Source organism: Pavona decussata, unplaced genomic scaffold, assembly GCF_977016875.1.
Source record: "Pavona decussata unplaced genomic scaffold, jaPavDecu1.1 SCAFFOLD_38, whole genome shotgun sequence".
NCBI classification, from domain to species: domain Eukaryota; kingdom Metazoa; phylum Cnidaria; class Anthozoa; order Scleractinia; family Agariciidae; genus Pavona; species Pavona decussata.
Window position 1 is genome coordinate 1,298,206 of NW_028145460.1, and position 14,637 is coordinate 1,312,842.

Genomic DNA, 14,637 nt, shown 5'->3' on the forward strand with positions numbered 1-14,637 from the left:
CAAAAGCACAGTAGTCTGGGGCTGTTTGCTGTTATACTGGCAAACCAGTGGTGAGTGGACACCATGTTTTCAAAAAACCGCCAGTAACTGATAAGGACGCCAGTTTTAGTGAACATAAAATACATTTATATTACAACAGGGGCACTCAACGAGAACATGTAAACAACATATATGAAATGTCAACTCTGCGTTCCCAGATCGCTCCGTGGTCTTTTAATTATTATAAACCATATTTGTGTAAGCTTATACCCGGACTGTTCGGATTCCTTCAGCCTCAACTTTAAGCTGCAGAAAGTTTTAGAAAGCGGAATTTTATCAACGAAAGCTTGTAGGGTTTTGTAAACTTAAAGCCTGTATTAAAGTTCCGCCTCGTTTCACGTTTGGAGCATCCTTCGTGCAGTGCAGATAACGGTTTATCTTTATTTTAGTTTAACCGTTTTTTCAGCTGCTGTATCGTGTTTTCTATTGACTCTGTGATTTTTAAGTTCTCTCTATCGTCTCCACGTTTTTCAATGGTGCTTACTTTCTAGTTTCTGAATGATATTACTTATGATCCATCAATTAGTTTTTGCTTGCCTACAATGGGATGAAATGTGCCACGTGACTAACATCATCAAATGATATTACTCAGAATTCAAAACTCGAGTCGTCTATTAAAAAGACACCGAAATTCCCTCATTGTAAAACTTGTTTTTCCAAACATTTCTTGTTTAGTAGTCCCCCTGATCCCCCATCAAACGCACGTCGACTGATTATAATTACACCTTCTGTCCAAAATAAAAAAAATCCCGATTACGTCCCTGCAGTGCAATGAAACTGGCAGGTGAAAATAGGAAGAAGTTATTTGAAAACTTCAAGAATTTTGAAGAGTATTTTTCAATTGAATGGGTTAAGCACAACAAAATACTAGACGTCCAAAGCGAGGCCAGAAAAACTAAAAATTCAACACACTACATACGGGGCTTTCCCTTTGTTTGGTTTGAAATGTAAGAATAATTTTGTTTTTCTCTTTTTTGTAGGTCATCCACCCCAGACCTATCTCGCTAAATTCACTGCATTTTCCGCTCGGCAAAACAAAGGTTAATGTAATAATTCTATTGCTTTTTCTCCTTCAGATCTCTTGATTTTACTTATTTCATCATTCTATAACAAAAACATACCGTGGTTTGATCGATCCCACAAACTCCCTCTTAACAGATTTCAGTTTTTCGTAACGAGGGCTAAAAAGACATTTTGGGATAACACAAGCAAACGGCAGAATATCTTTCAACCCTCAGTATCAACGGGTATATTCTCCCAAATGCTTTACGCATGTTTGTTGCCATCTTTGGTGATCCGTTCGTATCTTCTAATTACCTGTATGTTTGATCTTGAAGTGATATTGTAAGGAGAAATTAAATCAGATCAAACTTTTTTGTCGGGAGTCTTACCACTTAACTGATAGATCTGTTATATTTGTTTTCAAACAATGCCTACATTTTTTCAATTATTCAAACAACTGTCCTAAAAGTCAAAATTTACAAGTAACTAAGAAACCGTAGTTTGGAATACAAAGACGGAGCGGTGAGTTTAAGTACGCTAGACTACGTTTTCATGCCTTAAATTTTCAATAGAGTTTTGAACTCGAAAATTTGTCTGCTGAGCTCTGTTCGGGATACAAAATAATAATAAATATAAGCAAACAATTCGACAGTGATTATCGAAGAGAGTGAATATGTGCTTGTTCCATATGAGATCAGTGAAAGAAAGGCCGAAATTGAAGAATAAGCTTGAGCAGAAAATGAAACTTTCGCAACCGGAACACACGGACACATGTGTAAATTTAGCAAACTGTCATGCGCGAGTGAAAGGAATGAACTTAAAAAGAAATAAGGAAATATGTATCCTTTGTGACCCTTTTGCTAAAGTTCTATTGAATTCCATCATCATGTGTTTCGCCATACAAAGGTTGGTAATTCTGTTGCTATTCTCTCCTTTAGATTTCAAAATTTCCTTATCAAACAAAGTGAAGTTCCGTAGTATTCAACGTTCGTATTTCATCCGTTCTGTAACTAAAATAAGTGGTGCTTTGATCAAACCCACTAATTCCCTCTCAGGGGCACCCAACGAGAAAATTTAGTAAAATCTTATTTTCCGGATTCACCAGCAGCTGTTTGCTTTACGAAAATGCTAGCCGACTTTTTTTGTGTTGTTTACGGCATATTTGCCCCTTCAAAAACGAAAGGAATAAGTTTTACAGTAGAATGTAATTTTGAGCTGGTATTTTCCCGAAGAAAACTTTAAATTTTCTTAACACTTAATCCGGAGTTCTGAGGTGATTTACGGCTTCCAAACATATTTCCACCAAAATGAATTGTTGGGTCGCCTCCCAGACCTTCTTTATGGATTTTATTCGTAACAAGGGCTCAACAGACATTTCTAGATCACGCAAGCAAACAGCAATTCGCGGTGAAAACAAATGAAACATTTTTGACACAACTGTTTTGTTAATGTTTGTTGTCAGTGAAATGAATGATATAGTTCCATCATGGGCGGCACCCAAAGGTTCATTTCAGTAGATTTTTTTTCAGATCGCTTTGATCGCCTCACAAACGCGGATTTAGTCGTACACAAAAGCTAAAGTTGTCTTCGACAAACTCTTAGCTCAAAATTTTGTAATACTAGAAACTAATTCCTGTCCTTTTCGTAGTGAGCAAATATGACATTAAGAAGGCGTAAGAAGTTCAGTTCATTTCGTAGCTAGTAAATTTGGACAATAAAATATCCTTTCCTGAAACATTTTTGCAACTTAAAATTTTAGCTAAAGCACTCGAATAGATCAAACTGTATTTCTAATATCTTACACAAATATGTCTTTCAAAGAGCACAAAACGATCTGGGAACACGGGAGACAACATTTGAAGTATTTTCCTTAAATGTTCTCGTTGGGTGACCCCGTTCTATACTTATCTGGCGTAAATGCAACAAACTTTTAAATCATCTTAAACTTACCACGACGCCCCTTACAGTCACAAATCGTCGCAGTTCGCAATCAACGGAATACACACGGTACGTGGTGGAGAGAAAAAGGTGCACGCGTCGAAAACAAAAGACGCCTTAAACTTGAGAAAATACGCAATCCTCGAAAATAATACACGTAATACTCGAAAACGAAACACTCAAGGCTCGAAAATGATGCATCTAAAAACTCGAATATCATAATTAAAAGAGCCAACGCTAGGAAAGGATAAACTAAAAACATGTAAAAACCTAACGATTTCACCTAAAACTTGAAACAATACGTCCAGCAGCAAAAACTCGAGAACTGAGTCCTGTTCACTTCCCTGGGACGTAAACAGACATATTTACCCCTTCGAAAATGAAAGGAATAAGTTTTACAGTAGAATGCAATTTTGAGCTAGTATTTTTCCCCGAAGAAAACTTTAGATTTTTTACGACCAAAATGAATTGTTGGGTCGCCTCAGGACCCTATTTATAAACTTTATTCGTAACAAGGGCCCAACAGACATCGAGATAATACAAGCAAACAGCACTTCGCAGTGAAAACAAATGAAACATTTTGACACAACTATGTTAAAAGTTGTTATTTGTTGTCACTAGAATGTTCTATAATGGGCGGCACCCAACGGTTCATTTCGATCGATATCTGTTGTGATGGCTTTGATCGCCTCACAAACTCGGATTTTAGTCGTACACAAAATTTAAAGCTGTCTTCAGCAAACTCTCAGCTCCAAATTTCGTAATACTTGAAAACTTTAATATTCCTGTCGTTTTCGTAGTGAGCAAATATGTCATTAAAAAGGCATCTTAAACGTACAACTCGAAAACGAAACACTGAAGGCTGGAAAATGATGCATCTAAAAACTGGAATATCATGGTTAAAAGAGCTAACGCTAGCAAACGATAAACTAAAAACATGTAAAAACCTAACGGTTGCACCTAAAACTTGAAAACAAAACATCCAGCAGCGAAAACTCAAGAACTGAGTCTCTCCTCTTCAAGTCCCAGGGACATGAAGAGGAGAGACCCTGGGAACAAGGTTGTCATAGACCATAAAATGACGTCATAAAATGTCCCAAACTCAAGTGGAATCTCCAGCTGGGCGCAGACGAGTGGCCGGTTTCACTGCCAAGTTTAGCGTCAATTTATGGTCTATAAGAGTATAGACTATATATAAAAAAAACTGTCGTCGATTTGCTTTTTATGAAAACATGGTAAACGTACGAGCGGAATTGGCTTTATTTTCGGTTGAAAGAGCGCGCGCGTTACATCTCACATCATTTTATTATCTGTACTCTTTATAGACAATAGCTACGAGCCAATAAGCGCGCGGGAATTCTGACAGTTATAAACAATTATCCTGATACTTAGCCGACAAGGCTGTAGGACGTGTTAGCTAAACTCAGGGGATATTCCGCAAGATTATTCAACACATTGATGACAAAGCACAGTTTTATTTCAAAAAAGCAGGACACGATCTTCTGTTTCGACACGAGAAATTGCGTGTATCGCAGGATATCGGTTGACTACGGACGACGAATATTCAGTGCACCATGGAGCTACGAGAAAATGCATAGCCTGCGATAGCAGACGCTTTTTCGGCTTTAATAAGGATGATTTTCATTTTGATAAACGTGGGAAAAGGAACTGAAATTAACGATAAAAAGTTACACGACGTTTCGAAGACTTCATGTCATCATTGTCAAATACGAGGAAATTTATATAGGTGGCATAATATACAGAACTCTCAATGCCTACATTTTATTCAATTCTTCAATCAACTGTCCTAAAAGTCAAAATTTACGAGTAGCTAAGAAACCGTAGTTTGGAATACAAAGACGGAGCGGTGAGTTTAAGTACGCTAGACTACGTTTTCATGCGTTGATTTTTCAACAGAGTTTTGAATTCGATAAATTGTCTGCTGAGCTCTGTTCGGGATATAAAATAATAATAAATATAAGCGAACAATACGACAATGATTATCGAACAGAGTGAATATGTTCTCGTTCCATATGAGATCAGTGAAAGAAAGGCCGAAACTGAGGAATAAGCTTAGGCGGAAAATGAAACTTTCGCAACCGGAACACACGGACACATGTGTAAATTTAGCAAACTGTCATGCGCGAGTGAAAGGAATAAACTTAAAAAGAAATAAGGAAATATGTATCCTTTGTGACCCTTTTGCTAAAGTTCTGTTGAATTCCATCACCATGTGTTTCGCCATACAAAGGTTGATAATTCTGTTGCTATTCTCTCCTTTAGATTTCAAAATTTTCTTATCAAACAAAGTGAAGTTCCGTAGTATTCAACGTTCGTATTTCATCCGTTCTGTAACTAAAATAAGTGGTGCTTTGATCAAACCCACTAATTCCCTCTCAGGGGCACCCAACGAGAAAATTTAGTAAAATCTTATATTCCAGATTTACTAGCAGCTGTTTGCTTTACGAAAATGCAAGCCGATTTTTTTTTGTGTTGTTTACGACATGTTTGTCCCTTCGAAAACGAAAGGATAAGTTTTACAGTAGAGTGTAATTTTGAACTGGTATTTTCTCGAAGAAAACTTTAGATTTTCTTTACCACTAAATCTGGAGTTCTGAGGTGATTTACGGCTTCCAAACAATGATTGAATTGAAATGAATTGTTGGGTCGCCTCCCGGACCCTAGCCTCCTTATGGATTTTATTCGTAACGAGGGCCCAACAGACATATCGAGATAATACAAGCAAACAGCCCTTCGCAGTGAAAACAAATGAAACCTTTTTGACACAAATGTGTTAAGTTGTTATTTGTTGTCAGTAGAATGAATGTTGTAGTTCCATCATGGGCGGCACCCATCGGTTCTTTTCGGTGGATATTTGTTCTGATCGCTTTGATCGCCTCACAAATTCAGATTTAGTCGTACACAAAATCTAAAGTTGTCTTCGGCAAACTTTCAGCTCAAAATTTCGTAATACAAGAAAACTAATTCCTGTCCTTTCCGTAGGGAGCAAATATGACATTAAGAAGGCGTTAAAAGTCCAGCTCATTTCGCAGCTAGTAAATTTGGACAATAAAATATCCTTTCCTAAAACTTTTTTGCAACTTAAAATTTCAGCTAAATTAATAGATCAATCTGTATTTCTTATAGCTTACACAAATATGTCTTTCAAAGAGCACAAAACGATCTGGGAACACAAGAGACAACATTTGAAGTATTTCCTTAAATGTTTTTTTTGGGTGACGTCGTTCTATACTTGACTGGCATAAATACAACAAACTTTAAAATCATCTTCAACTTACCACGACGCCACTTATATATTACAATCACAAGTCGTCGCAGTTCGCAATCATCGGAATACACACGGTACGTGGTGGGGAAAAAAAGGTGCACGCGTCGAAAACAAAAGACGCCTTAAACTTGAGAAATACGCAATGCTCGAAAATGATGCACGTAAATCTCGAAAACGAAACACCCAAGGCTCGAAAATGATGCATCTAAAAACTCGAATGTCATGATCAAAAGAGCCAACGCTAGCAAACGATAATCCAAAAACATGTAAAAACCTAACGGATCTAAAACTTGAAAACAAAACATCCAGCAGCGAACACTCGAGAACTTGATCTCTCCTCTTCACGTCCCACGGACGTGAAGAGGAGAGACCCTGGGAACGAGGTTGTCATAGACCATAAAATGACGTCATAAAATGTTCCAAACTCAAGTGGAATCTCCAACCGGGCGTAGGCGAGTGGTTTGACTGCCAAGTTTTGAACATTTAATGGCGTTATTTTATGGTCTTTAAGAGTATAGACTATAAAAAAAAAACTGTTGTCGATTTGCTTTTTACGAAAACATGGTAAAAGTACGAGCGGAATTGGCTTTATTTTCCCGTTGAGAGAGCGCGCGCGTTACATCTCACGTCATTTTATTATCTGTACTCTTTATAGACTAGCTAGGAGCCAATCAGCGGCCGGGAATTTTGACAGTTACTTAACAATTATCCTGATACTTAGGCCCGGTTCATACGTCAAACTTTACATGAGCCGAACCTAATACCTATTAAGGTCGACCCAAATAATTAAGTTCGGCAGTTGATTCAGACGTCGAACCTAACTGAAGTCGAACTTACTTAAGCTAAAGTGAGAAAGTAGATTTTCGTGGTCAGCGGCTGTTGTTTTCACTCAACAAGATTCAAAATGGCGGGAAAGATGAATTCTGACATGGAAGAGCTTGTTTGGTAAAATAATAAAGACAGGCCAAACACGGCTCTTACTGGTCGAGATAGGAAGAATATGACCTTCAAAGCTAATTTGCTCTTACGAGTACGTCTTTCAAAGATCTCCCTTTTCTGTACGAAAGTAAGGAAGGGTCTTTGTAGATCTCCCTTAGCAGAGGCTGTCATTTACCAGGAGCCATAATCAGGGATGGAGACCGTAACGAGATGCCATTTTGACTTGTGGGCTTGTCCCCATGTGTTGTACCAAAAAATCTATTTTTGGAAAAAAATTGCGCCATACGCGCGTGCGCGCACGCGTGCAAACGGCCAGGATCGCGCATGGAGAAATTGAAATTTTTTTTCTACCCGTTCAAAATGGCGTCCAAATTTTAAAATTCTGCCAGGGAATATCTCCTCAGTGCCCACATTTAAGGAATTAGACTCTCACAAAGAAAAGGTAACAATTGAACGAAGACGGGAAAAGTTGAAATAAGCGGCCTATTGATCACATGACTCTCACAGTAAAGTCAAAAAGGCGCCAAACCGGTGGCGCTGCGTGCGTTTCTACTGTTGAATGAATGAAAAAAGCTTACACTCTACGGACATGTACTCAGACAGGTAAGGACTTTTTTATCTTTAGTGACTTTTTTTCTCAGCTGCTTTCCGTGTCACATATAAGGTAGTAGCCCCACGCAAATTTGCGTGTATTCACGCGGGTTTATGACGTGAGTGGGGGGGGGGGGGGCAATTTTTTCTAAAAATAATTTTTTTGGTACAACTCATGGGGACGTGTGGACCCAACGCTTACGGTCTCCATCCCTGATTATGGCTCCTGTATTTACTCATCTGAATTGTTTTAGGTTAGGCACAGAAGGACGATATTCCATAACAAACGGGTTTTGAGTTTGTTTTGTAGTGCCGACATTCTTTCGCGGAGGTTGACTTCTGAAAGAGTTTTATTTATAAGGTTATCGAGGTAACCTCTGTTGCGTAATCTCTGTTTGAATGGAGTAATATTTTCTTCAAATGTTGTTTTTGAAGATTTTCTTCTGAGAAGTCTTGACGCTTCGCCTTTGATATAGCCTGTATTGGAAAGTTTCGGTCGGTTTGAAGTGCGTGTGCACTTCAAGAATACATTCTTTTTTTTTTAATCTTCCGCATCTCAGACAAGTATATTCAGTTGTTTCGAAACAAGAAGAACAAGCACATTCCTCTTTTCCCGCCATCTTGTTCAGAATGAAGTCCTTTGCGCACATGCCAAGTCGATGGAAAGCACAGACCTCTGGGATAGATATAATTTATATAATTTATACGTAACGTTTGCATTTGGTTCGGCACATGAAAAGTTCGACGTCTGAATCGAAGTCGAACTTTTGCCGTTCTATTCGACTGGCGCAGTCGAATAGAACGGCGGGTCGACCCAAATACAAATCTGTCGATCCTAACTGATTCATACGTCGATCTTTACATGCGCCGAACCAAATGATTAGGTTCGGCTCATGTAAAGTTCGACTTATGGACCGGGCCTTAGCTGACATGGCCGTATTCCGAGTTGGCTAAACTCAGGGGATATTCCGCAAGATTATTCAACACATTGTTAACAAAGCACAGTTTTATTTCAAAACAGCTTTAGACGATCTTCATTTCGCTATTTTTCTCCCCAGCACACCAAATTGCGTGTATCGCAGGATATCTGTTGACTACGGACGACGAATATTCAGTGTACCATGGAGCTACGAGAAAATGCATAGCCTGCCATAACAGACACTTTTTCCAGCTTAATAATGATGATTTTCATTTTGATAAACATGCTAAAAGGAACTGAAATTAACCATAAAAAGTTACACGACGTTGTAAGGTGGCATAATATACAGAACACTCAATGCCTACATTTTATTCAATTCTACAATCAACTGTCCTAAAAGTCAAAATTTACGAGTAGCTAAGAAACCGTAGTTTGGAATACAAAGACGGAGGGGTGAGTTTAACTACACTAGACTACGTTTTCATGCCATACAACAGACTTTTACAACATCTTAAACTTACCACGACGCCACTTACAGTCACAAATCGTCGCAGTTCGCAATCGTCGGTATACACACGCTACGTGGTGGAGAGAAAAAGGTTCACGCGTCGAAAACAAAACACGCCTTAAACTTGAAAAAATACGCAATCCTCGAAAATAATACACGTAATACTCGAAAACGAAACACTCAAGGCTCGAAAATGATGCATCTAAAAACTCAAATATCATGATCAAAAGAGCCAACGCTAGCAAACGATAAACTAAAAACATGTAAAAACCTAACGGTTGCACCTAAAACTTGAAAACAAAACATCCAGCAGCGAAAACTCGAGAACTGGGTCTCCCCTAGGGACGTGAAGAACGAGGTTGCCGTCGACCATAAAATGACGTCATAAAATGTTCCAAACTCAAGTGGAATCTCCTGCCGGGCGCAGGCGAGTGGCCGGTTTCACTGCCAAGTTTGGCGTCAATTTATGGTCTACAACACCCTGCTAGCAGAGCCTTTCTTTTTCTTGCTCGATTTTGGCGTTTTCTCCTCCTCAGAAAAGAAAAAGACGAAAGCAAGCTTTTCTCGCAGAGAAGGTCTACAAGAGTGTAGACTATAAAAAATAAACTGTCATCGTTTTGCTTTTTACGAAATCATGGTAAACGTTCGAGCGGAATTGGCTTCATTTTCCGTTGAGAGAGCGGGCGTTACATCTGACATCATTTTACTATCTGTACTCTTTATAGACAATAGCTACGAGCCAATCAGCGCGCGGGAATTTTGACAGTTATAAAGAATTATCGTGATACTTAGCCGACAAGGCCGTAGGCCGAGTTGGCTAAAATCAGGAGATATTCCGCAAGATTATTCAACACATTGATAACAAAGCACAGTTTTATTTCAAAAAAGCTGGAGATGATCTTCAGTTTGGTATTTTCTCCCCGACACAAGAAATTGCGTGTATCGTAGGATATCTGTTGACTACGGACGACGAATATTAAGTGTACTATGGAGCCTTACGAGAAAATGTATAGCCTGCCATAGCAGACGCTTTTTCCGGTTTTGATGAGGATGATTTTCATTTTGATAAACATGCCAGAAGGAACTGAAATTAGCGATAAAAAGTTACAGGACGTTTCGACGACTTCATGTCATCTCTGATTGTGAAATATGACTAAATTTATATAGGTGGCACAAGTAATATACAGAATAAAAGAGGCTTAATTCGCCACGTGCATGAGCTTTGATACCCAATGAAAACCCAGATGAAAATCAAACGTGTGTTGGATCATAATCATTTTTTTAATTAGGTGATTTGTTTGTATATGGGGTCTTTAGAACTCTTTTACAAATCGTCCTTATGGCTATTTTTCTTTATTTCCCTTGTTGATTAATTAATTGATTGATAGTCATTAAATTGCAATAAATTAAAAAATAATAATAAATTAGTCATATCAAAAACTCGTGCTTCGTGCTTCATCGGGGTATCCAGACACCTCGAAACTATAAAAGCACTCGGCTTACGGCCTCGTGGTTTCACCTGTTTCTCGGTGTATGGATACCCCGATGAAGCAATCGCACTCGTTTTTGACATATTACATGAAATTGTGGCAGGTACATGTAAATTGAATTCGATTTTAAGAACGGAACTGAAGAAAATTGACAGTTAAATAAAGAGTTTTGCGCCAGTAGAGTCCGCTTGGGTGTCGGCCTTTTCTTTCTAATCATGAACATTTCAAGACTTAAACACTCAAGCTTCCCTTGGCGTTTAAAATCCCTAAGAAAGCGAAGCCTGAAAAAGTGTTTAAGCCGGAAAAAGCATCAGCTCTCGCAAGCTATGCATTTTCCCGTAGCTCCAGTTTTGCTATGTTAAAAGGCCGCTGGAAACACACGAGTAAATTTTACTTGACAAGTGTCAATGCCAATTTTTATTTTCTCCCTAAGAAAAACGAACGTATTTTCTTTGCCATTGTTTACTTAAATGTGAATAAGGGAGAAAAGAAGACTCGGAAAAAAATCCGAGTCCCAGCTCTTTTGTTAAAAATACTGAAAAAAGGCCTTCACTTAGCTACAAAATAATCTTAGAACAACTAGAGGAAAGAAGGCTACTCAATTCTTAAAAGTCGGAACAACTTGTGATCTGTTCTAGCGCATTTTGGAAACCAAAGTGCGAGAACTTGAGAAATATTTCCCTAACACTTTTCAAGTTTCAATCCATTCCAACCTACTCTGCGGTTTCTGGCCAGAGGCACTAATAAACAGTTTTATTGCACTGGGGTTATAATTTATAACAAAACTAGACAACTATTTTTTGTTTCTGTCAAACAGACAAATAATTTTTTGGGGTTCTGAAATGACATCGAATTCGCGTGATACGTCCCCTCTAAATTATTAATTCCTTACGCATGCAGATGATTATTCAATATTCAGTTAACCACAGCGCCTATTCTCAACAACCCACAGACATTTGTGCCAAGGGAGTAAAAACCAAGCAAATTAAACTGATGACAAGTCAGCAAACATGAATACAACGATAAATGGATCAAACAACTGCAATCCTCTGAATTCTACAACAACAGTGATCGGCAAAACCGTTCTTTACTGCATAATCGCTGTGGTTTCAATGGTCGGAAACTGTTTTATTGGAATAATTTTTTACAGAACTCAGGCAATGAGAACACCTGTGAACTTTTTCATCGTAAACATGGCCATGTCTGACTTGCTGTATCCAATTTTCTTCATCCCGGGAGCCATAACAGCGATACACACCGAAGCTTGGCTTATTGGTGGTCCCATTGGTGAAGCTTCTTGTAAGATATTCGCCGGCTTTATAGCGGCTGTTTCCAGTGCCGTGTCTATTCAGAGCTTGGTTCTTATAACAGTGGATCGATTCAGAGCTGTTATGTTCCCACTTCGTTCTCCACTCATCAATTCAAAACTATGCCCCTACGTGATCCTCGCTACGTGGGTTGTCGCGATAGCTTTCAGTTGGCCATTTTTATTCGCCCAAGAGCTTGTTAAATACCAAGGAAAGCTGATGTGTCTGAGCCAGTGGGAAGGCATCTTTGAAGATTCATCAACCGTCAAAATATATATTGTATCATTGTTTGCAGTATTATTTTACATCCCTTTCATCTTATTAGCATTAATGTACTCCGCCATCCTTTTTAAACTGAAGTCACAGAAGATTCCAGGTGAACAATCCGACAGCGGTGCCGAGGAAAAGCGTGCGAAAACAAACAGAAAGGTGCTAAAGATGGCCATTGCTATCGTGTTAGTGTTTATAATATGCTGGCTACCAGGAAGCATCATTACCTTGCTAGTCTTATTGGCATGGGACAGGCCTCCTTGTAGTATTTCACGCTATTCGTTTCTTGCTTACTTCGTATCTCACGCAAATTGTGCTATAAACCCTTGTGTTTGTTTCCTTTTTTGTGGAAACTATCGCCAAGGGCTAAAGAGACTGCTCAACAAATTCACATAGTTAAAGCCGGAGTGTAAATGTTTAAAAGCAAGATATAATATACCATTTGAAAATATGGTTTGCCAGCGAGTTCTATATACAAATATTTAACAATTATACTGCGAAATCGCGGTGATTATCGCCTGACACTTAGCCGACGAGGCCGTAGAATCAGGGGAATTCCACACAAGATTGAGCAGAATAATTATTTTTTTTATTCAACACACAGATAACAGAGCACATTTATATTTCAGAAAAGCTGGTAGCGATCAGTTTATTTTGCCTTTTTTTGCCCAATACCCGAAACTACGAAACTACGCCTTTTTTTGGCCAATACACGAAACTACGTATATCGCAGGATATCTGTTGACTACGGACGAAGAATATTCAGTGCACCATGGCGATATTTGGGCAGTGTTAGAATGTGTTGAATAATAAGAAGTAACCAGTATTGGACAAGGTTGAGCAAAAATATCGTGATTTGTCAGTGGCGAGCAGACTAATTATTTTGTCGAAGCCGAAGGCTGAGGCAAATAATTGATCCGCGAGACACTGACAAATCACGATATTTTGCGATAACTCCTAGTTCTGATAATTGCTTTATCATTCGATTACGCGCGCGCTGCCTTGCAGGAGTCTGCCATTTTACACGCAAGAGCGTGGTTTCAGTTACGCATGAGCAGGATCATTTGCAGCAAAACAGTTTGACAGTGATGCACATGAACTGACCATTATGTGTGGGCAGTTATTTGCAGGTCACGCAGTTTGCTCTCTCCACAATATTTTAAAGAATAAATGCCGTTCAAAATCTTATCTAAATTTGTGAGTTACTTTATTTATATTACATTGAGCGTTGCTATAAAACTTCATTTTGCGCCAGAAAACGAGTTATTACAATTTGCGTTACTGTAACAGTTTGCGTCGTAAATCATTGCACTTCGGCGTTAATATAACATTTAGCGTAATAAAATCTTGCAGTCTGCGTTACTATTACATTTTGAGCCAGTTATTTGTCTCTGAACCTGAGTCTCCAATAGCTAAGTCGTAGAGCATCCGAACTAGTAATCCGGTGAAAGGTCTTACGTTCGACTCCTGACAGGAGCACTCGGATTTTCATTTTCCGAGCATGTCTGTGTCCCTTACTAAAAAAAGAAAACATCTATATCATTTATTACAATTTCTTATCTAGCACCTGTTTAATTCGAATATTTTTAAATATTTCTTAAAAGAAATACTTGAGGTCTGTGTGAAGCTCGATTAAATATACTTTGCGCAGTCTACTTTGGCCGCTGATACCCATAATTGAGAGTCATTAGCTCACTGGATCTTGCGTTATAACATTATCCATCCATAGAGTTATTACATTTTACTTTGGCGGACTCCTTTATTACTCTTTTTGGGCGTCAATTGTTAGTACTTTTTTTCCGGTAAGTGTTGCATTTTGCTGCGTAACGTATACTTATCAGAACAACTGCTAAAATTACACAAAGGACAAAAGCAAAGGTGTCGGGACAAGATTCACGAGGCCATCGTCATTTTATAATTTTTAATTTTGAACTTGAAATTTTTTTTTTTAACTGTATAATCGCTGTAGTTTCCCTGGTCGGAAACTGTTTTATTGGAATAATTTTTTACAGAACTCAGGCAATGAGAACACGTCGGTAAACTTTTTCATCGTAAACATGGCCATGTCAGACTTGCTGTATCCAATTTGCTTCATACCGGAAGCCAAAACAGCGATACACAGCGAAGCTTGGCTTATTGGTGGTCCCATTGGTGAAGCCTCGTGTAAGATATTCACCGAACTTGAAAATGGTATCCGGCATGACGACTCCTATCCTCGGAGACCCAGGGGCAGTTAGTGGGGTAAACTGAGGGAGTTTCGTTACCCTACTAACTGCCCCTGGGTCTCCAAAGATGGACGACTCCGAGACGTCGTTTGATTTTGTCGTTGAGTTTTACTAGCTAAT